The sequence below is a fragment of the Protopterus annectens genome, chromosome 5.part0 (genome assembly GCF_019279795.1).
Source record: "Protopterus annectens isolate FY-2018-M chromosome 5.part0, PAN1.0, whole genome shotgun sequence".
NCBI lineage: Eukaryota > Metazoa > Chordata > Ceratodontiformes > Protopteridae > Protopterus > Protopterus annectens.
In genome coordinates, this window is record NC_056735.1 from 1,172,296,508 (window position 1) to 1,172,319,037 (window position 22,530).

The 22,530-nt window shown below is 42.9% G+C and overlaps 1 protein-coding gene across 1 annotated transcript in view; it reads right to left on the bottom strand.

Moving 5' to 3' along the window:
* ATR (ATR serine/threonine kinase) overlaps positions 1-22,530 on the bottom strand; it is a 1,835,177-nt gene that overhangs the window by 865,763 nt on the left and 946,884 nt on the right. The window lies entirely within an intron of this gene.

Consider the following 22,530-nt stretch of genomic DNA (forward strand, 5'->3'; position numbering starts at 1 on the left):
GACTTCCAAGTCATTAAATAGCCGTTTTGAATAATGGTTATCACCCAGGAGCCCTGAGTGATCTCCCTCCAGGCTGAAAGGGGAAAAAAAGGCAAACAGACAGAGGGGTATGATTTTGAAGTTGGGGGTGGATGTCACAGAGAGCCTAGTCTGGACTGAAAGGGCTGCTGAGGAGATGGAGCAGAAGTAACTGTTTTAGACTGAGAAGGTCTCCTAACAGGTTTATGTGGCCTAGATCCCAAGAGAGCTGAAGAAGAGGAAGACCTGGAAGATTTGCTAATAAAAGGATTCCCGATGAAATTTAGGAATTGGAGAAACTAACAGGGTGCTTTAAATCCTGGAGTTCCTTACATTTTTCTTCGAGAGTCTTAAAGAGTTCGGCAGCAGCTTTTCCAAAGAGAGCAGAATTATCAAATGGAGCATCAAGCAGTTTTGCCTTGATGTCATCTGGAAGATCCTGTAGACACAGCCAAGAGTACATCCTCAAAACAGAAGCAGAAGCTGCAGACCTGGAGAAAGCTTCTACAGCATCATAGCTACATTTAATGGAATGCCTAGAAACCTGTGAGTATGCAGCTAAAAGAGAAAGAGCCAAGGACTTAGCTTCTGAATCTGTCAGTTGAGATGGAGCCTGAGAAGCTTGGGATAGCAAAGCTAGAAAATACCCAAATGTAGAAGTCTGGTAATTAACGGCCCTGATTGCAAGGGTTGAAGAAATATAGACCTTCATACCTAATCTCTTTAAAATTTTACTTTCTTTGTCTGAAGAAAGTAATTTTGAAGAGGGGACAACCCGAGAGGATTTGTTAGACATGATGGAGACTACAGCTGGGTCGGCTGACAGACATTTAAAAAGAAATCTGCAATCCTCAGAGACCTTGTAGAAACAGTTGGGTCTTTTGGGAGCTGGTGTCTGTGAATCTGGGGTTTTGGAAGATGAAGCAAAGGCATCAAGGAAGGCTGGAAGCACTGGAGGGACAGCTGCAGGTGCAGGGGCCTCCATCTGAAGCAAGTCATAGTATCTATTTTGTTCCTTTGAAATTTGAGAAGAATCCCACTTAAAGAATTCCCTCATCTTATTGATTGTTTCACGAAAAGAGTTCTTACATGGGGTGAGTCTCCTCCACTCGACTCCTTCAGGGAAAGCATATTCCAAGGGGAAGATATCTGGGTGGAATATGCAAAGGAGTCTTCATCTGAAGAAGACCCCTCTGAGTCAGAGTACTGGACTGGGACAGCACAGAAACACTCCTGAGAACCTGACGGCAGCACAGGGGAAGAGGAGAAGGCAGGGACAGAAATAAGAAAAGCCGAAGCCAGAGGACTGAGGGCCATCAAGGCCTTAATAAGACCTTGAGAGAAAATTTCCCACTCTGATGTAGGGGTAGAAGGTACTGCAGAATGTTTAGTCTGTTGCCTCTTTTTAGCAGGTCTCTGAAGCAGAAGCAAGGCCTGATGTAGGCCCAATGGCCAAAGCTTCCAGTTGCAAGGAAACTGGAGCAGTTCCAGAGTCCTCAGAAATCAAGTCAAGGTTCCCCCAAATTGTCCAAACCAGACGTCTGCATGGCTTCAGTCGTGCTAGGATCCACACTCCTGACGGGCCTGCAATGCGTTCCAGATGAAGAGACAGACCCTATCTTCAACCATACCCCTGTGTTTTCACCAGCCTCAAGGGGTACCATAGAGAGAGAGAGAGAGAGAAGGTGCAGACAAAGAGGATCCGGCCCTAGCTTTGGCCACCTTCTTCTTCATGGACGGCTCAAACTAACTCGCAGAACCCTCCATCGATTCCCTAGCCAGACGTTTAAGCCTCTGGTTTTCAAGATACAAGTTTAAAGCAGACGGATTACGCAAGATTTTAGGGATGAAGGGCTGACAGCTAGAACAAGACCGATGGTTGTGAGTAGGCCCTAAACAAAACAAACAGAGCTCGTGACTATCTTTATGTGGAATTTGTCTTCCACACCAACACTTGCCCTTTCTGGATAACATTAACAGCAACAAAAGGCAGAAGCAAGCAAATAAATCCCCAACGGGATACTTATAAGAAGCCGAGGAACAAAACGCAGATTCCAATGGCAGACAATATATGAGTCAACCTTTCCGAATGGTGGCGAAAAAGTTCTGAGGATGGTGTGTGCAGACGTCTCTTTTATGGCCGATGTTCCCTGAGCCTATGTGCAATGTCCCACATACAGGCAGTAGCTTGGCTTGAAACTTTTGCACACAAACCAGACATTGGGTTGACAATGGAATACAACCCATATGTAAAGAATACTGCAACACTGAAACATTGACTAGAAGGACATCTTCCACTTAACAAAACAGCTGTATCTATCTTCTACAGAAATACAAAATACTTTTTTTATGGGGTATCTTGGCACTGCCTCGAAAATTAATATCAAGGAATTTCTGAAAAAAATCTGTTTTTTTTCTGTCTAGAAAGTTAATATCAAGGAATTTGGAAAACAATCTGCTCTGTTTCAGACATAATTGAATTAATATATCTAGTTTATGTTAAATTAATTAATACATTAAGAATACGATCAAATAGTGACATAAGCTATAATTATTGGCTGAAATTAGGTCTGCTGATTCAGAAACAAGAACATAGCATGCTTAAAAGTAAAAATCCTTACCAAATACATGCATCTGAAAGACTCTATTTTAGTACTTATAACATCTTTTAACACACATTTGGTTAGGTTTTTAAATTATTCAATGTTTTTTTTTTTATTTATAGCTGTAATTGTTTTTCCTTTCTTGTGCTTTTATTATCAGTTTGGGTTTTTCAATAGCACCAAAACTTCCAAATTATTCATTCCTTCACTACTCTGTAAAGTATATATGTATTTGAAGCAAAATATATTTTGTGGCATTTGTGCAATTTTTTTTAACATGAAATTTAATAAAAGGATTTAACAAAAAAGAACACAATATGTGTTGCAGCAGCTGGTCCTTGTAACATAATAAAGCATGGCATCTAGAGAAATACAGTACAGGGACAAAGAGTTGAGGCTACGAGTTAATCACATGCCTCATACTGAAGGTTGCAGGTGCTGAGAAGAGCACTTCTAGCTAACATCAAAGATTGAAATAACACTAATTTCATGAACTTGAATCATACTTTGACTTACAAATGGGATCCATTCCCGGCATGGTATTAGAAACCCAAAAGACTTGGAGAAATTAAGGACAATCTAAGTTTAATGCACTCATTCTCCCTTCAGTGCTGTGTTTAAATGAATAAGTCACTTAAGTGCTCTCAGGCTGCCCCTATCAAAGCCGCTTGTCAATAGACTCACTTGGTAAACAGATAAATAAAACTGAAACAGAAGGCAGTATGAGAGAAGAATGAAATAGCTAGTCCTTAATACTTCAAAAATAAACATACTTATTACTGGAAATAAAACCAAAGATGAGCAGAACAATTATGGAACTCACGGCTCAGCAACCTGACTAGGCTTTTTTTTTTTTTACTATAACTTGGTGGCTGAAGAAAGCCCATCTGGAGCCATAGTACACTCTTCTGCTCTTCTACATTAATTTTCTCCTTTCTAACCTTAGATGTGGTGAAGATGTTTCTTGGTAAACTGGTTAAGAGCCCTTACAAAATTAGCTTGTTGCTTTTAGAGTTTACTAAAGAAAAAAAGCCAACGTCAAGAAATTTCTTTATTGCAAACAGCAAAGCTTTCGGGTCTACACCCTTTCTCAATGCTAATACAAATACATATCAGTTAACTCTGTTTAAATATGAGCATAACACATCATATGTCTACACCCTGCCTTGATTTTATAGAGTCCTAGAACCAAAGTTAGAACAGGTACTGCAGTTTGCACTTAGGTGTTCCATCTCTAGGCAATGAACAGTGTCCATGTCATGAAGGGAAATTTTATACCCACTCTTACTACACTTTCAAATAACGAAGGCCTTTTCCTTACCTTTTTTGATAACTACTATACTTTGTCACCTGACAGTAAGACGCTGACCGGTTCGACTCTCAGCTAGAGCGCCTTCTATGTGGAGACATGCGTGAATGGGCGTACCTTCGTTGAAGGTTGTGCGTTAGGGCTGGCAACTCAGCACGTAAAAATCAACTACCAATCATTAGCGGACCAGAGTTCTGCTGTGGCGACCCCTAACCGGGAAAAGCTGAAACACACAACAATTTTATTTTATTTTATTTTACATTTGTTGATCGGGCTAGTCCAGCTGGATATATGTCCATTTTCAGTGGAGGCCCGGGGAGATAAGCTCCAAACTTGAACATTAAAGTGAAAAATAATAGAAAAACTTGCTAAATACATAAAGTAACAAGATAGATTCAAACATTATAAATTGTGGCATAGTAGTAACATATAAACATACAGAAGTTGGAGAAAACAACAAACAAAAAAAAATAATAATCCTTTTTTTTTTAATGCAAAAAATGAATAGATTTTGGGTTCTAAAGATGAGGGGTTTAGTCAGGGGTCATGTAAAATCTGTGAATGCAAAAAATGAATAGATTTTGGGTTCTAAAGATGAGGGGTTTAGTCAGGGGTCAAGAAAAATAAAGTTAGTCAGGATTAGTACAGGGGCAGAGCCATTGTGTTTTAAGGTAGAGCCTGAGTTTCTTTTTGAAGAGAGGTTTTGAGGGAATAGTAGAAAGTTCAGAGGGAAGCAAGTTCCATTCTTTACCAACAGTGTTAGAGAAAAGGAATCTCCTGCCCTGTTGTTTGCTTTGTCAATATTTACAAGAAGTATGTGTGCAGATCTTAGGGACTTTAGGTTATGGTAGGGGTGAATAAGAGTAGATAGTATAGGTGTTTTGTTAGGTTGATAAAGAATTTGATGGGCTATGCCTAGTTGATTAAGTTTTAGTTGCTGTTGAAATTCAAGCCAGCCTAGTTGTTTTAGATTAGTACAGTGGTGGGTTCTGTAAGGGTTGCCTGTGGCAAATCTGGCTATGTTGTGGTAGGAGTTTTCTAATTTCAAGATATTCTTTTTTGATAAGTTAGTAAATATGGGAGAGGCATAGAGAAGGGGTGAGATAAGGTGGGAGTGGGCTATAGTAGTTCTAGATTCTGGAGTGAGGAAAGGTTTGATTCTGTAAAGAGAGCCTATTTTTTTGTTAATAGTTTTCAATGAGATACTTATATGGGTATCGAAGTTAAGGTTGTTGTCAATGGTAATGCCTAGTAGTTTGGCAGTAGGATCTTGTGATATAGGTGTGCCATTTTTAGATGTTATAGTAAAGTCTAAATGGGGAGATTTGCTGGAAGGTGTGAAGAGGAGGTGTTTATTTTTTTTTGGGTTAAGTAGTAGACAGCATTGGGAAAACCAGTTTTCTACAGAATTAAAGATGTGTTGTGTGAGGGAGTGAAGATCAGATACAGATGTGGCTGAGCAAATTAGTGTAGAATCGTCTGCGTATTGTATGCATGTGGCTTGGGGAACTACTTGGTGGAGGTCATTGATAAATAAAGAAAACAGGAGGGGACCCAGTATGGACCCTTGGGGAACGCCAAAGTTGACAGGTAGTTGGGAGGAAAGTGTGGAGTTCCAGAGTACTGCTTGTTGTCTGTTATTTAAGTAGGACTTAAACCAGTTTAAAGGTTTGGTTTCAAGTGACAAAGATTGAAGAATGTGTATGAGTATGTGGTGGTTGACCATGTCAAAAGCTTTGGATAGGTCTAAAAAAAGTGCAGAGGAAAGGTAGTTGTGGTTACGATTTTTGTTGATTGTGTCTGTAAAGGAGAGTAGGGCAGTGGTGGTACTGTCGGATGGTCTGAAACCGTGATGGGTATTAGAGAGTAAGTTATTTAGGAGAAGGTGGTCAAGCAGTTGCTTGTGGATACACCTTTCCATTATCTTAGATAAGGGAGAGAGTAGTGCTATAGGGCGGTAGTTAGAGATTTCAGTAGAATTACCACCCTTATGAAGTGGGATAATATGGGAATTTTTCCAAAGTTTAGGGACATATCCCTCAGTGATGGTTCTGTTGATAAGTATAGAAATTGGGCAGGCTATTGATTTGTCTGCTAATTGCAAGTATTCTGCGGGTATTAGGTCTGCAGAGGGAGTACATCGTTTGAGTTTTTTGATAAGGGAGAGAATGTAGGATGTTGGGACAGGTTGGAAGTGAAATAGGGGAGGTGGGTTTAAGTTATGGTTAGATATGTTTGTGTTTTTGTTGGGGAGTTGACTGGCTAGGGTTTGAATTGTTTCAGTAAAAAAGGAATTAAAGTCATTTGCAATTTGGTTGGGGTTCCTTATGTCAGAGCCTTGTGGGTTGGGTGTGACAGGTTTACTAGGCTGTAGTAATTGTCTTATGTTTGCCCAGAACTTTTGTGGGTTATTTTGGTAAGTATGCTGAGGTTTCAGGTAAAAGTTTTTTTTATCGTTCATTATAGCTTTTTTGGTCTCATTCCTTAGTTGTTTGAAGTTTTGGTAGTCAGCTGTGTTTTTAGTTAAGCGAGATTTCTTCCAGATTTTATTTCTGAGATTGATTTTTTGCTTGGTTTCTATTGAGAGCCAGGGGGATGATTTAGTTCTAATTCTAATAGAGCGAGTGGGGGCATGGTAGTTGAGTATGGCCAGAAACTTAGTATTAAAGAAATCTACAGCATCGTCAAGAGAAAGGTGTTTTAAGGGTGTCCAATTACATGCGTTCAGTTCACTTTGAAATAGTTCCAAGTTGAAATTTCTTTTAGATCTGATTGTACTGGTAATGTTATGGGTAGGAGGGTTGGTTTTAAGCCTGATGATGTAGGTTAATAAGTGATCACTTATATCATCAGGGAGGGTTCCAGTTACAAAAGTATGGGGTTGATTATTGGTGAGAATCCAATCTAAGGTACTTTCTTTTTTGTTAGTTTTATTTATTCTAGTGGGGGAGGTGATAGTTTGTGAGAACCCGTAAAGGTTGATATGGTCTGTAGGATGTTTGTTGTTGCAAGATTCCCAATCAATGTTTACGTCACCTAGGATGATTGTTTCTTGGGGTAAGTTTAGAGATAGCCAACATAGGACCTTTTCTATGGTAGTAATATTATTTCCTGGGGGAACATAAATGCAAATAATAAAGATGGATTTGGCTGTGTTGAGTTCAAGTTTGGTAATAAGAATTTCAGCATTAGAGTCCTGGGGAGGTTTTTGGTTGAAAGTGGTTATTTGAAGGCTAGACTTAAATAAGATAGCTACACCACCACCTTTTTTAGATTCCCTGTCGAGACGCAGTATTTTATAGCCAGAAGGAATGACTTCAGTGTCTCTTGAAGGTTTTAACCAGGTTTCTGTTAGACAAATAATATCAAAGGAGTAGAGTTCTAAGAGAGCATGTAGTTGAGTTGTTTTATTATTAATACTACGTATGCTGAGGTTAGCTATTGAGAGAGAGTTTTTGGGTTTTTTAAATAGTGGGTGCACTGTGGGGTTTTGGTAAATGGATTGATTTAAGGAGGAGTTTGTTGGACCTGGGTTTGGGTGAATATCTCCATTTCTAAGTGAGAGAAGTAGGGTTAGGTATGCAGTGTTTGCATATTTACTTTGTGGGAGGGTTAACCTTTTAGGATTTAGATGTACATGTTTTATGTGAGTTATCCTATGATATCTGGGTGAAAGATAGCTAGGTGTGGAAGTTATGTTAATATGATGGTTGTGGTAGGTAGGAATTGAAGAGGAAGTTAGTTTAGTTGGGTTGCTAAGGTGTGATAGTAGTGGGTGTTCATAGGAGGTTGTAAGTTGTGCTAATATTAAAGGGGGAATAAGTGTGAGCAAAACTATGGTATGTTTGAGGACTAGGGTGGGGAGTTTATACATATTAAAGGTGGTTAGTAAGTTGTAGTAACTAGTACAGGTGTAGTGGGTGAGTTATTGTAAGGCAAAGTTCAATAGTGTATGTTAAAGCGTGTGGTTAAAAGAAAAAATAAGCTGGGAATAAAGATGATTGGTTAATTGTGGATAGGTTGTAATTGGAGGAAAAGGGGAGGGGTGTGGTTATGTAGGTAGAAATGTGGATGCAGTGGGGGTGGGTGGGAATTGGGGGTAGGGTAGGGGAGCGGAGTGAGCCCGTAGGGCGAACAGAGCGGGTAGAGACAAAGGAGGAGAAGTTAGCGAGGAAAAACAATCAGATATGCAGGTAGCTGTAGGTTAGAGAGGCAGGATAGAAGTGGAGAAGGTTAGAGAATAAAGGTGGTGTCTAGGGAAAGACTTCAAGTGGAGTACAAACTGAAAGGCAGAAGTAGGTATGAGTAGGAACACAACAAGAAGCTTCGTAGATGGTTAAAGTTTGCAATGGTAGCACAGCGGGAGGGGGACTATTGGATGGGAGAAAGGCGCCCCCTAGTGAGCAGGTCAGGAAATGAAGGTGAGTTAGTAAGGGAGCAGAGTAGTGTGGGAGAGTGTAGGGAAGAAACCTAAAGTGAGAGGGGGTGAAAGGTAAGTGTTAGAGGTGTATAGGTTGATAGGTAGATACAGAATAGAATGTTAGAGGTGAATAGGTTGATAGGTAGATACAGAAAAAGGATAAGGCTGCTGGCTGCTCAGGTGCCCAGCGAACTTTGAAGCCCTGAAACAGGTGGTTACTAGGGGTCTGTTTTATCAGCTAGATTTTGTCCATAACATACTTAGTTTTGTCCTTGATGGAGGGTGCAGAAAGCAGGAGGCTGGAGGTTGCGTCCACAAGCAAGTGGATTGGGTTCTTAACACACCAGGTAGGCTGAGGTTAAATCAGGAGCAGGCTCAAATTGAGTTGGGTACTTAGGGAAGAAGGGAGATAAAAGATAGAGGAGAGAAACAGGGTTAGCAATTCAGCTTTTATATTCAAAAAGGCAGTAATAGCTAACAGTAATACTTATAACATTGCAATTAGTGATTGAGATAAAATGCATACATTTAGCCAGTATAAACAGTTCTAAGTACTTCTAGGCAACAGCATAGGTGAGTTATAACCAGCAGGTAGCACAAATGCAGTGGTACAGGTGCAGGTCAGAGTACATACACTAAGCCAGTTTCAGCCGTTCATTCAGTACATCAGGCAACAATATCAAAGAGGTTAAACATCAGGCATCACAATGCAAAGCTACAAAAAATGCAGGATAAAAAACTGGTCAACAGTAAAGGGAATAACAGCAAGAAGGGGTACATGATAATGATTGGTAGTCTAAAGGTGCATGTTCAGAACTTTAAATTTGAGGTTCAAACACCCAATATAGGGAAAAACACTATTGTAAAATGGAAAAACAGTGCTTGTTTTCGAGGTTATGAGTGGTTTAGACCAAGTTCTCGGTCTCACACCACGTGGGTGGCGCAGTAGGCAATCATTTGATAAAGGCTTATAGCCGGAGGACGCTAGTCTAACCACAGGCTACAATGTGCTGAATAGTCTATTAAGTTACAAGGAACAAGGGTAACAATTAGGATTTAGGCAAGGTTTGAGGTGACAATAATATATAGCGTGCTAATACAGCTTAGTCGCTAAAACTCAATAATAAACATAGAGTGTAGAAAGATAAGCAAAAAGCAATTGCACCCTTGTCGCTAAATGCAATATAATTTGTACAAAAATTAACAAATTAAAAAACGGCCGATCTACCTGAAAGAGTTTATACATGTAACGCTAGGCAAACACTATTGAAAAAAGGAAGAACAGCGCTTGTTTTCGAGGTTACAAGTGGTTTAGACCAAAATTAGTACAAAATTAACAAATTAAAAAAATGGTCGATCTACCTGAAAGAGTTTATACATGTAATGCTAGGCAAACAGTATTGAAAAATGGAAGAACAGCGCTTGTTTTCGAGGTTACAAGTGGTTTAGACCAAGTTCTCGGTCTCACACCACATGGGTGGCGCAGTAGGCAATCATTTGACAAAAACTTATGGTCAGAGGACGCTAGTCTAACCACAGGCTAAAATGAGCTGAATAGCCCATTACATTACAAGGAACAAGGGTAACAATTAGGATTTAGGCAAGGTTTGGGGTGACAAATAATATAGAGAGTGCAAACACAGCTTAGTCGCTAAACTCAATAATAAGCATAGAGTGTAGAAAGAATAAGCAAAAAGCAATTACACCCTAGTCGCTAAATGCAAATACAAACACAATGTCAGACGTGGTATCGTAATAGAACAGCAAAAAACACACTAGATCAACAACAACTATACTAACAAAACTAACCACTAATAAATTTAGCAACTGGCTGCCCAAGTTAAACTAACAAATCAAAGCAAACACACACAAGGAAACCTGATCTGCTGAAATACAAAAAAGGGCGTACACTTGACATGCAATTCTGAAAAGAGGAGGAAAAACACTGGTGTGAAAGGTTAAAATTGGGTGCATTCTGAAGATGCTATCTTGATCAGAGGTAAACAAGATCTGGAGAGGCAGGGATATCCAGTACACAATGAGGGGGGAGAAGTCTGAACTTAGTAGATAAGAGAACTGTTGCCTACATCTGCCAATCTTGTCAATGACGTGAATGGACTATATTATCTCACTTAAGACTTTACATTTTTATAAACATGCAAACTCTTGCACTAAAGAACATGGAGGATGAAATATAGAAGTCAAAACAAATGCAACTTTCATTGCTGCATGCAGAAACTGTTTTAAAATATTTACCTAATTTCCTATTTTAATTCTCTCAGACTGAATCTCTTTTTAATAGAAAGTAATCCCTACCATTAACACATCTAAATTCACTATCATTAACTGCTTTTCAATACAGCCAGCAACGTTGGGTTTTAATACAGTAGCATCATAATTCCAATATTCATTAAAACCATACATATATTAAAAACACTCCACTGTTTCCTAAAACTCTTGCTATTTTAAAATGTACAGTGATAATAACTTCACTATAAACGGAAATAACATGCTTATCAAATATTACCCTAAAAGTGAAATGCTTGTTCTACTAATACACAACTTGTTAAGAGCATGGAAATTGGCTCCTCCAGAATTTCCTTTCCACCAGAGTCTGATATGCAAAGCTATGGAATGCATCATCATGGACCTAATAAACAAGGATATAGGGAATCTCCATACTATGGATCCCACACAGTTTGGTTTTGTGAAGGTAGATCATGCCTGCTCAATTTGGTCGACTACATTGAGTCAGTCACCAGAGCTGTGGATGAAGGCAAGGTGGCTCATACAGCCTACCTTGACCTGGCCAAGGCCTTTGATACCATTCCCCACTCAGGAATCGTAGAAAAACTCACTAAGCTAGGTGTCAACTCCTATATCACTAGGTGGGTTGCACACTGGCTCACAGATAGAACCCACAGTGTGAAAGTAGCTGACTCCAAGTCAGACTGCAGACCAGTCACAAGTGGAGTCCCACAGAGTTCGGTCCTGGGTCCTCTCCTGTTTGGTATCTACTTCTCTGAAGTCCAGGCCAACACAAAGAGACTCTGGCTGGCAAAGTTCCCAGACGATTGCAAGTTGGGAGCTATTATTAACTCCCCAAGTGATGTTGACATCCTACAGAAAGGCCTCACTGAGATCAATGACTGGTGTCAGAACCATGGCCTTAAGCTCAATGCCAAAAAATGTGTCGTCATCCCCCTTGGGAAATACCCATTTCCCTTGAATTACCACATCGATGGTAGTCCACTGAACACAGAAGGTGTTATAAGAGATCTGGGAACACAGGTTGACGGCAACCTCTCTTTTGACCACCACCATTGCCACTGTGGTCAGAAAGTCCTTCTATGTGGCACATCTCATTACTAAGGGTTTTGCATCCAGGAAGAAAGAGGTCATTGTCTCCCTCTACTCTTCCCTCATTAGGCTAATCATAGAGCACAATGACCCATTTGGCATGTACCTCACTAGACACCTGCAACCACTGGAGAGGCCACAAAAGTACCTCACAAAGAGGATCCTAAGCCTTAAGCACTTGCCATATATGGACAGACTCAAAAAACTCCAACTATTCTCTGTCTCTTATCGCCTACTTAGAGGCGATCTCTGCTTGATTTACAAAGCCATGTCTGACCCAGCTCTGTAGAAATGCTACATCTAAAGAAATCCCAATCCCTCCACACCACATGCTCCAGAGAACTCAACCTCATTACCACAACCAACAGAACGTGCTGGAGGGACAAGTTCATAACCCAGAGATTGCCCATGCTCTGGAATAGACTTCCCATACAGGTCAAGCAGAGCACCTCACTGGTCCTCAAAGAGAAATCTTGATGAGTGGATGGGAAATAGAAAATTCACCCCTGGGATCATTCCAGTGGCTCTACTCGACAGAGGCACTGGGAACTAAGGTCGGGCGGCATGATGCCAGGGTAATCCTATGTGCTAGGCTTGTAAAGGCTCCAGGGCCATTAGCCTAGTAGACACCTATGAACCAATCAGTATACAGCTATCAGTGTCTTCTGGGAGACTCCGCAAAATGTTTCAATAATATAAACTGCAAATGCAGTATACATAGGGTTACCATAGGTTCATAGGTAGATACTAGGCTATCTGCCCGAAGGCATTTATAAGCCTAGCCAGAATGTGTTGGCTTTCGCCGCCCCTTAGATTAGTTCCCTGTGCCTCTGTCCAGCAGAGCCACTGAAGTGATCCCCAGGGTAAACTTTCTGTTTCCCATCTACTTGTCAAGGCTTCTCTTGAAGAGTGCTAATGAGGAGCTCTGCCTAATGTAGACTGGAATCTTGTTCCAAAGCATGGGAAGTCTCTGGGACAGGAATCTATCCCTCCAGCACGTCCTATTTACTGTTGTGATGAGGTTTAGATCCCTAGAGCGTGTGGCTCGAGGGGATATGGTTTTCTTTAGGTGGAGCATGTCCATCAATTCTGGGTTGGACATGGCTTTGTATGTCAGGCAGAGATCATCTCGGTATGCAACAGAGTACAGCTGGAATTTCTTCAGTCGAGCTGAATAGGGCATCTGTTTGAGGCCAGTGATCCTCTTGGTGAGGTACTTCTGTGGTCTTTCCAGCTGTTGTAGGTGTCTTGTAAGGTACATCCCAAATGAGATGTTGTACTCTATGATGGGTCTGACGAGTGAGGAGTAGAGGGGCACAATGACCTCTTTTGATCTGGATGCAAACCCTTTTGTGATTAGGTGGAGCACACAGAGGGATTTTCTAATCACTTTGGCAATGTGATTATCAAAGTACAGATTACTATCTACTTGGGTCCCCAGATCCCTTATTACATCTTCCATATTTAGGAGACTACCACTTATGTGGTAGTTTGTGGGTACTTTATTTTTTCCAAAGGGGATGACTATGCACTTTTTGGCATTTAGCTTAAGGCCATGATTTTGACACCAAGTATCCATCTCAGTGAGACCCTTTTGGAGGATGTCTGCGACAGCCGGAGAGTCAATTATAGCCCCTTGTTTGCAGTCGTCTGCAAACTTGGTCAGCCATAGTCCTCCTGTGCTTGCCTGTACCTCTGAGAAGTATATGCCGAACAGGAGGGGTCCCAGGACTGAGCCCTGGGGAACACCACTTGTAACCGGTTTAGAGTCGGACCTAGCACCTGCAACTCTCACCATGTGGGTTCTGTCCATGAGCCAGTTGGCAACCCATCTTGTGACATAAGGATTTATGTACAGGCTGGTGAGCTTGTCTAGAACACCAGAATGATGTTGAAGGCCTTTGTGAGGCCTAAGAAGGCTGTGTGCACCACCCTTGCTTCATCTATAGCCTTGGCAACTGTCTCAAAGAAGTCCACCAGATTTAGGAGGCATGATCTGCCCTTAACAAAGCCGAACTGGGTAGGGTCCAGTGTTTGGAGGTTCCCAATGTCTCTGTTAATGAGCTCCATGATGATGTGCTCCATAGCCTTGCAGACTAAGCTAGTCAGGCTTATAGGGCGATAGTTCCCGGGGTCTGTTGTGGCTCCACCTTTGTGGAGTGGAATAACCATTGCTGTGCGCCACTCTATGGGTACATAGCCTGTGGAGAAGCTGAGTTTGAACAGTGTGTTTAGGTGAAGGGTTAGTTTGTCTTTGAGCTCATGTAGGATGCAGCCTGGGACACTGTCCGGTCCCACTGACGTTGTGTTTTTGGCTACGGAGAGGGCTGCTTTAACCTGAGTATCTGTGATTTCAGGGGCTCTACATTCTTCTGCTATGGTTATGGGCCCTTTTGGGGGTGAGAGGGGAGTGAAGTTTGCACTGAACCTGTCTGCCAGAATGCTGACGATATCGGTCGGTTCATGGTACTTTGTGCCATTCTGCACTAACTCTGAGATGATCTGAGCATTGTCACTTAGATTCTTGACATAGCTAAAGAATGCCTTGTGGTTATCTTTGGAGTCCTTGGCAATTTTTCTTTCAAAGCTAGCCTAGGATGATTTTATGAGGGATCATAGTTTCTTGCTGATACTGATCAGGGATGTCTTCCCTTCTTGGGATTTTACTCTTTTTTTCTGTACTAGTTTCCTCCTTCTATTGTATAGCTTGTTTATGCCAGGGGTCCACCAGACTGGTTTCCTTTTCTTGGAGGAGTGAGTCTTGGTTTTGCTTGGGATAGCACGATCCATGCATTCTTGTAGGTGCCCGTAGAATGCATTAGTAAACGATTTTGCAGCATGGACAGCATCACCCTTTAGCATGGGGGCTTTGAAACTTTCCACCTCGGTCTTAAGTAACGTGAAGTTTGCTTTTGAAAAGTTTTTCACGGTGGTTTCCTTGACTGGGGGTGGGGGCAGAATGTGGATATCCAGAGTGATTTGTTTATGGTCAGATCTAACCAGCAAGGGGATGACCTCTGGTGTGGAACACTGGTTGCCCATGTTGGTGATGACCAGGTCCAATATACTGTCACCTTTGGTGGGAGTGTTGACCAGTTGATCCAGGGCATTTGAATTTATAAACTCTAGGAAATGTTGGGCAAGGGAGTTAGTACTGGAGTAGTTCTCCCAGGTAATGTTTGGGTAATTGAAATCACCCAATATTAGGGTGTCTGGTAGGACCTTTATGTTTCCCAGTGTTTCCAGAAATGCGGAATGGGGGTCCTGGGACATGGTGGGTGATCTGTAGCAAGCTACAATTTGAATTGCAGTTTTATCCATTGTTAGTTGCACATGGATGATCTCTGAAGCATCGTGCTGTGCCACTAACCTGGAGGTGTGGGTATCCTCGATGAATATGGATACGCCCCCGCCTTTTGTATTTCGGTCTGGGTTCTGTGGCCGAAATGTACGGTATGAGCTGTAGCCTGACAGTGCTGGGGTGCTCCCTGGAGTCTTAAACCAGGTTTCTGTTACTGCACATATATCGATTTTCTCCATACTGAAGAGTGCCTCGAGTGTGTGCATTTTGAGGTTTAGACTTTTGGCATTGAGTAGCATTACCCTCAGTTTTTTTGTTACTTGTGTTATTTACGGCGGTGGGTTTGTCTTTTGAGCCTTGCCTAAAAAAAGAACTATGGGGGTGGCAAGATCCTTGGCCAGTATTCAAAAGCCTAAGGGTGACAGGTACAAGCAGTCTCTAGCGAAACATCGTGGCTTGTTGAGCATGTCATCCCAGGCGGACAGACACTGGATCCCCTTTGAATGACACCAGAAACTTAGCCAATTGCTGAACTTGATAATTATTTCTTTATACCGTAGTATCATTCTTGGTGAGGGCAGGATGCTACTCAGGGTCAGGGTCATACCGGGCTGGGCTATGTGATCAAAGAGCTCTTCCATGTCTCTCTTCATGTAGTCCAGGGAGGTACGGCTCAAGTCATTCACACCAACATGGACAATGACAGAGTCGTATTTGTACTTGTTCTGGAGTGACCCGAGTGCTCGTGTCATGTGGCACCTTTTGGTGTGCTGAAAACCGGACAAAAGCTACAGCCCTTCCACTACCTGTGACTCTATCCAACTCCAACCCATCCCCATCTTTGCTCACTCCCATTTTATGACGTACATGTACACATCCATCATCATGGGTAAACATCCCCTTGAGCTGTTTTTTTCTTTTTTTTTTTTTTGCTGGACTTTACAGCATCACTTTAACTATGCTTTTTGTGGGAAAAAATCAGACCAAGTTACTTTTTAACAAACTCTGGCCTTCTATTCATATTGCTAAAGAGAATACTGGAGTTTGTACAGTGCTTTCTGGACTAACAGACAATCATTCTGATTTCTGTATATTTCAGAAAAATACCATATAGGTGGTAAGTTTAAGTACATAGTAGAACTCTCTCATCCTTTTACTTTGTAGTGCATTTAGCCAACTGAAAAAAGAAGTTGTGTACTCACCATAACGTTCCATGTTTGTAGTCCATCTCGCCTTCATTCTTACACATGGGTTTGGAGCCAATCCTTGGCTCTGACTCGGCCTTTTTACAAGCTCAAAGTCTTCTAGTTGGCTCGTGGCTAGGTAGGTATCCCATGGTGCACCAGTACAATCCCCAGATCTTGTTTGATGCTAACTAAAGAGAAATAATAATAAAACTATAATAAAAGATAATAAAAGGTCTCCACTTAATAATAATAACAAATTTTCTGTCTCCAGATCCTTCCAGGATGGGGGTAGGAGTGTGGGTTCATAAGAATGAAGGGCACGATGGACTACAAACACGGAACATTATGGTGAGTACATAACTTCTTTATGTTCTGTAGTCTTATCTCGCCTTCATTCGTACACATGGGTCTAGGTCCCTAGCACCTTATTCTTGGGTGGCTCAAGGAAAAATACTCCTGAGTACCGTGGAACCAAAGGAGGTTCCACCCCTGGAGGTCAAATCCAATTTGTAATGAGTAATAAAAGTGTGAGGGGTAGCCCAAGTTGCTACTTCACAGATATTATCAATCAGGACCCTGGCTTGAAAGGCTGCAGAAGTAGACTGAGATCTCGCAGAATGAACCTTAATTTTGAAAGGTAAAGGCTTACCATCAGAAGAGTAAATGTAAGCTATACAGCTAGAGATCCAATTAGAGAGGGTCACTTTGGAAACTGGGAGACCTAATCCGGAGTCGGAGAATGAAATAAATAATTGGTCTGACTTCCTGAATTCGCTAGTCCGGTGCAAATAAAAACGTAATTGTCTATGAACATCCAACTGATGGAACCTGTATTCTGCTGCGTTGGAATGATTAGGGAAGAACACTGGAAGCTCTATGGATTGGTTCAAAGTGTTATGGGAACAGACCTTGGGGACAAAAGATGGATTAGTATGAAGAGATGCTCTGTCTTTGTAAAATATCAAATAAGGTGGTTTGACAGACAGAGCTTGTAACTCTGACACTCGTCTAGCAGATGTGATTGCGACCAGAAACAAAGTTTTCCAAGACAGAAATTTCAAAGGAGACAAATGAGCTGGCTCAAAGGGTGGAGACATTCATTTGGACAGAACAAAATTCAAGTTCCATGAAGCAACCGGTTCCTGAAGGGGAGGTCTTAAAATGGCACTTTTAAGGAAGGTCTTACACAACCTACGTGACATCAGACTAGAATCTTGTAGACCTAGATGAAAATTGGAAATCGCTACCAATTGAACCCTGATTGTGGTAGCCGCAGATCCCTGGTGGAAAAGTTCAGACAAGAATTCCAAAACCACTGGAATAGATGCAGTATAAGGGTCAACATTCTTTTCCTCAGCCCAGATAGAGGACCTCCTCCATTTACTGGAATATAATTTCCTACTGGAGGTTTTATGAGAAGATGTAAGGATATGAGTCATGGAGGGTGAGAAATCATGAAGCCTGACTAGGGATGGAACTGGAGCAGCCAAGCTGTCAAACTGAGGGTGTGTAGGCTGGGGTGAAGTGAGCCTGACATGTGCGTTAAGAGATCTGGCACTGGGTCCATAGACCATGGATCATCTAATAGGTGATGCCCGAGAAAGGGGAACCAAACTTGCCAAGGCCAGTAAGGAGTAATGAGGATCACTTTGCTTCCCAGCTGTTTTGCTTTCTGATTCACCTTGGATATGAGCGGAAAGGGAGGGAAAGCATAAAGAAGACCCAGAGGCCAATCGTGAACAAGTGAGTTTCTCGGTGACTCCCCCGGAGGGGTGATGAGAGAAATAGCTGCTGCATTTCACATTGATTGGGCTGGCAAAGAGATCGCAGCAAGGCTGTCCCCATCTGCGGAAAATCTGCTTCGCTATTTCCTGCTTCAGAGACCACTTGTGAGGCATCAAAATTGCCCGGCTGAGTTTGTCGGCTATCACGTTGGTTGTCCCAGAGATATGCGTTGCCACCAGAAAGCAATGGGAAGATATCACCCATTTCCAAACCCGAATGGCCTCTCAACAGAATGGGTATGATCTGGTTCCACCTTGTTTGTTGAGATACCATACTATCGACATGTCTGATTGTATTGCGATCGTCCAAAGAGGAAGAAGGTCAAGAAGTGCTTGCAACGCCAGGAGCACCACCCTCATCTCTAGAACATTGATATGCAGGTGAGCCTCGTGATCTTGCCATGTGCCTTGGACAGTCCTGCCTAGATAATGCCCCCTCACCCTATCTGTGAGGCATTGGTGGTCACAGTGGGAACAGGATGGCGAGGGACAAATGGAGTGCTCGTGGTTAACTGAATGGGTTGAATTCACCAATTGAGGTCCTTCTTGCAAGAATCTGTTAACAGAATGTGGTGAGTTAAGGGCAGTTGTTGGAAGGATAAGTGGGACGACAGGAGCCACTGAAGAGTCTGCATGTGTAGCCTGGCTAGCAGCACTAGTAGTATAGTAGAAGCCATGGTCCCTAGAAGCTTCAGAACAGTCTTGGCCTTGACTTTTAGGAGAGGGAGAAGACGGTGAATTTGAAGTACAGGATTCTGTGCCCTTTCTACTGGAAGGCGAGCCAACATGGCTACTGTATCTATTTCTGCGCCTATAAGAGTCACAAATTGAAAGAGCAATAAGGCAGATTTTTCCCAATTTATAGTAATCCCCAACTGGGCACAAAGTTGAATAGTAGCGTCCCTGGTCTGAAGAAGTAGATGCCTGGTGGGGGCGGTCAGGAGACAGTCGTCCAGATACGGAAACACCTGGAATCCTCAACGTCTCAGGTGAGCTGTCACTACCGCCATTCACTTGGTGAACACCCTGGGGGCTGTGGTGAGACCAAAGGGCAGAGCATGAAACTGGTAGTGACTGGCTCCCAGCCGGAAGCGTAGATGACTCCACGACGCCCTGTCCATTTTTATGTGGTAGTAAGCATCTGGTCTGAAGAAGTAGATGCCTGGTGGGGGCGGTCAGGAGACAGTCGTCCAGATACGGAAACACCTGGAATCCTCAACGTCTCAGGTGAGCTGTCACTACCGCCATTCACTTGGTGAACACCCTGGGGGCTGTGGTGAGACCAAAGGGCAGAGCACGAAACTGGTAGTGACTGGCTCCCAGCCGGAAGCGTAGATGACTCCACGACGCCCTGTCCATTTTTATGTGGTAGTAAGCATCTTGGAGGTCTATTGAGCACATCCAAGTGTCTTTCTCTAGTAACGGGAGTATAGACTGCAGTGTCACCATCCGGAACTTCTCCTTTACGGATTTGTTTAATTTGCTGAGGTCCAAAATGAGCCTCCAGCCCCTGTACGTTTTGGCACTAAAAAGAATCTGAAGTAAGTTCGGAATCCTATTTGGTCTGTGGGAACAGTTTGGATGACTCTTTTTGCCAGCAACTTGTTGACTTCCATAGTTGCTTGATCCCTGTGATTGAATGGAACATCCGGGATCCTCTTGGGGACATGAGGTGGCAGAAAAAAGGGTATGGAATAACCTCTGGTGATAATTCTTTGTACCCATCTGTCTCAAGTGATACTTAGCCAAGCTTCCGGATGCAAAGAAATGCGACCCCCGACCGGCTCCAGAGAAGCACAGTCAGGCCCCAAATCAGGAGCGCTGGTAGGGCTGGCCCCGAAACGAATCATGACCTCCCTGGTTTTGCGGTCTGCCCCTGCCTCTAGGGAGACATCTACAATTTCCTCCCCCTCCTCTGCCTCTGAAGGAGTCACCCTGTGCATCCTGAAAAAAACCTCTGGGACTTCTTGAACCACATTTTGGGATACGGTCTAGTGGGGACAGTAAAACATACTCCCACGGCAGAGATTGCTTTCCCTTCTTGCTCGTACCGGGTGAGTGCGTCCTTTACCTTGGGTCCAAACAATGAAGAACCATCAAAGGGGGCGTTGGTAAAGGTAGACTTGAACAGTTCCACAAAATTACACAAGCGCATCCAGGAACGCCTCCTTAGGGAAATTCCTGAGCCTGCTGCTCTGCTCGCTCCATCGGCTGCATAAGATATGAGCCTCATGGACGAGTTGACAATAGAATTCAAGGTGAACAACTGATCAGACACCTACTCAGGGACTTCCTCAGTGGATGTATCTTGTAGAGTCTCTCCTAACTCCTTAAGGAGATCTCTCTGAAGCCCTGTAAAGTGTGTTAGGTAGTTCAGCGATCTAAGAGTAAATGCCGCTGATGAAAAGATACTCTTCCCGTATCTGTCCATCGTTCGAGATTCTTTATTCACCGGATGGACAAAAGAAGTCTCCGCTAGCTCCTTCTTAGTAGCTGCCACCACCATGGCATCTACGGGAAAACCCTTTGACAAAAAATCCTTCTCCTTGGGAGCTGACAGAAATTTATTTGGTCTCCTGGGGACTGGCACTACGGCATCAATGGTATCCCACATCTTCCGACTAACGAGCTCTTAACAGTTCGAAGGGTGGAGACACTCAAGAGGCTGAAGGTTGAGACCCGACTCCTCATCAGAGGGGGTGACAGTGGGCCAGCCGCACCTCTGCTTAAGGATCTCCAAGATGTCTACAAAGGAGACATCAGAGGATAACTTGGGGAACCCTTCTGACTCCTCGAGGTCTGTGTCAGAGGTAAGAGACTCGTCCTGGGAATCTACATGCTTCCTCTTGCATGTCCTCTTCCATGGGGGCTCCTCGGAAGGATATTCCGATGAGGTCTCGGAAGAATGGGGGCCACCAGCCAGGGGCTCCTGAGGCTGCATGTCTCTGCTGTCCAGAGAGGGAGTAGGTGCTGAAACAGAAGTAGGTGCCCAAGGGGAAAGAGTGTCGGTACCCCTGGTAGGAGCTGATGATTGGGACAGCACACTCATCTCGAATGCTGATATCTCTAGCTCCGAAGACCTCCCCAGCTCCGAGAAGACAGAGGATGCCATCGGCTCCGAGATAGATGTAGGATCCGAGCTCACCCTAGCTGACGTACTGAGAGGAAGGCTCGGAACTGAAGAGGTTCGGTTCCAGGTGTCCCTGTTGGGGCCGACAGGAGAGCTTCGGGGCTCCTAGACACCACGGATGGCACCAAAGGTGTTGGAGTGGAACTCTACTACAAAACAACCTCAGGGGGAGCTGGAACTGAGGGTTCCACCAGTGGTACCCAGCACTCTGGCTCTGAAAGTCCAGCACGCCTCGGAGGAGGAATCACAGAAGGGGTAACGGACTCAAGAGGCTCCGGAACCAAATAGGTCAGAGCCAACATTTTAGGCAAGGCAGATGACTTCAGGAGTCTCAGCACTACTCTCTCCACATCTTCTTCCGATAAGCTCCTGGAAGATCTGGAAGACAGTGTGGGAGATCGGGATCTCTGTAGTATGGGTGACCTTAATGTAGGGGAGACCTGTAGGGGATCCGTAGACCGGCTGCAATGTCTGCTATCAGATGTCGGCTCCAAACTGCCTGGTGCTGACACTGTAACCATAGTAGTAGTAGCAGTACCCTCAATCTGATCCGAACTCAGTGGAGCAGAATAGGCAGCAGATTTGTCAGTTTTAGAAATTTTGAGAGGCGGCTCTGATGCACCAGCTGGCTCTGGGGAATGCCTCTTAGAAGATTTAGATTTTTCCTTTTAGATCCATGTGACTTAGAAGAGGAGGAAGAGCTAGCTAGATCTTCCTCAAAGGAGGGCTTAAGGAAACCTTTTAATTTAAGTTTATTCTTTCTCTTCTGCAATACCCTGGCACTAAATGAGTGACAAAATGGGCATGTTTCATGTAAATGGATGGCCCAAAGACAGTATACACAGTTACTGTGGCCATCCATTATAGACATCTTCTGTGAACATTTCACACACTTTTTAAAGACAGAGGGCTTATGATCCTTGACCTCCTTAGACATCTCACTGAAGATTAAGCTAATCAGATACACAGAGAGAAGAAATGGAGAGTAGGAGGACTAGGTCCTCTAACTTAAACGGGCCTAGCCCTGGTTAGAGAAAGAAGGGAGAAAACCTAGGTCCTCTAACTACAACAGACCTAGAAGATGAAAGGTTTAGAAAGCTATTTTAACAGTCTCGCACACACACCGGAGAAAAAAGACAATCTCTAATAAGTTAGAGAAAGAAGGTCAAAAACCTCATTCTAACTGCAAATACAACTATGCGGAGGACTCCACAAGCAAAAACTATTTATTTTAAGCTAAGAACACATCTCACAGAGAAAGGTTATCTAAATTTTAAAAAATACTGCACACACAGTCTAAACTACACGCAAATGCTCCTACAACCACTAATATCAACAATATCTGAACTATTAGAAATATATATATATATATATATATATATATATATATATATATATATATATATATATATAGTAAA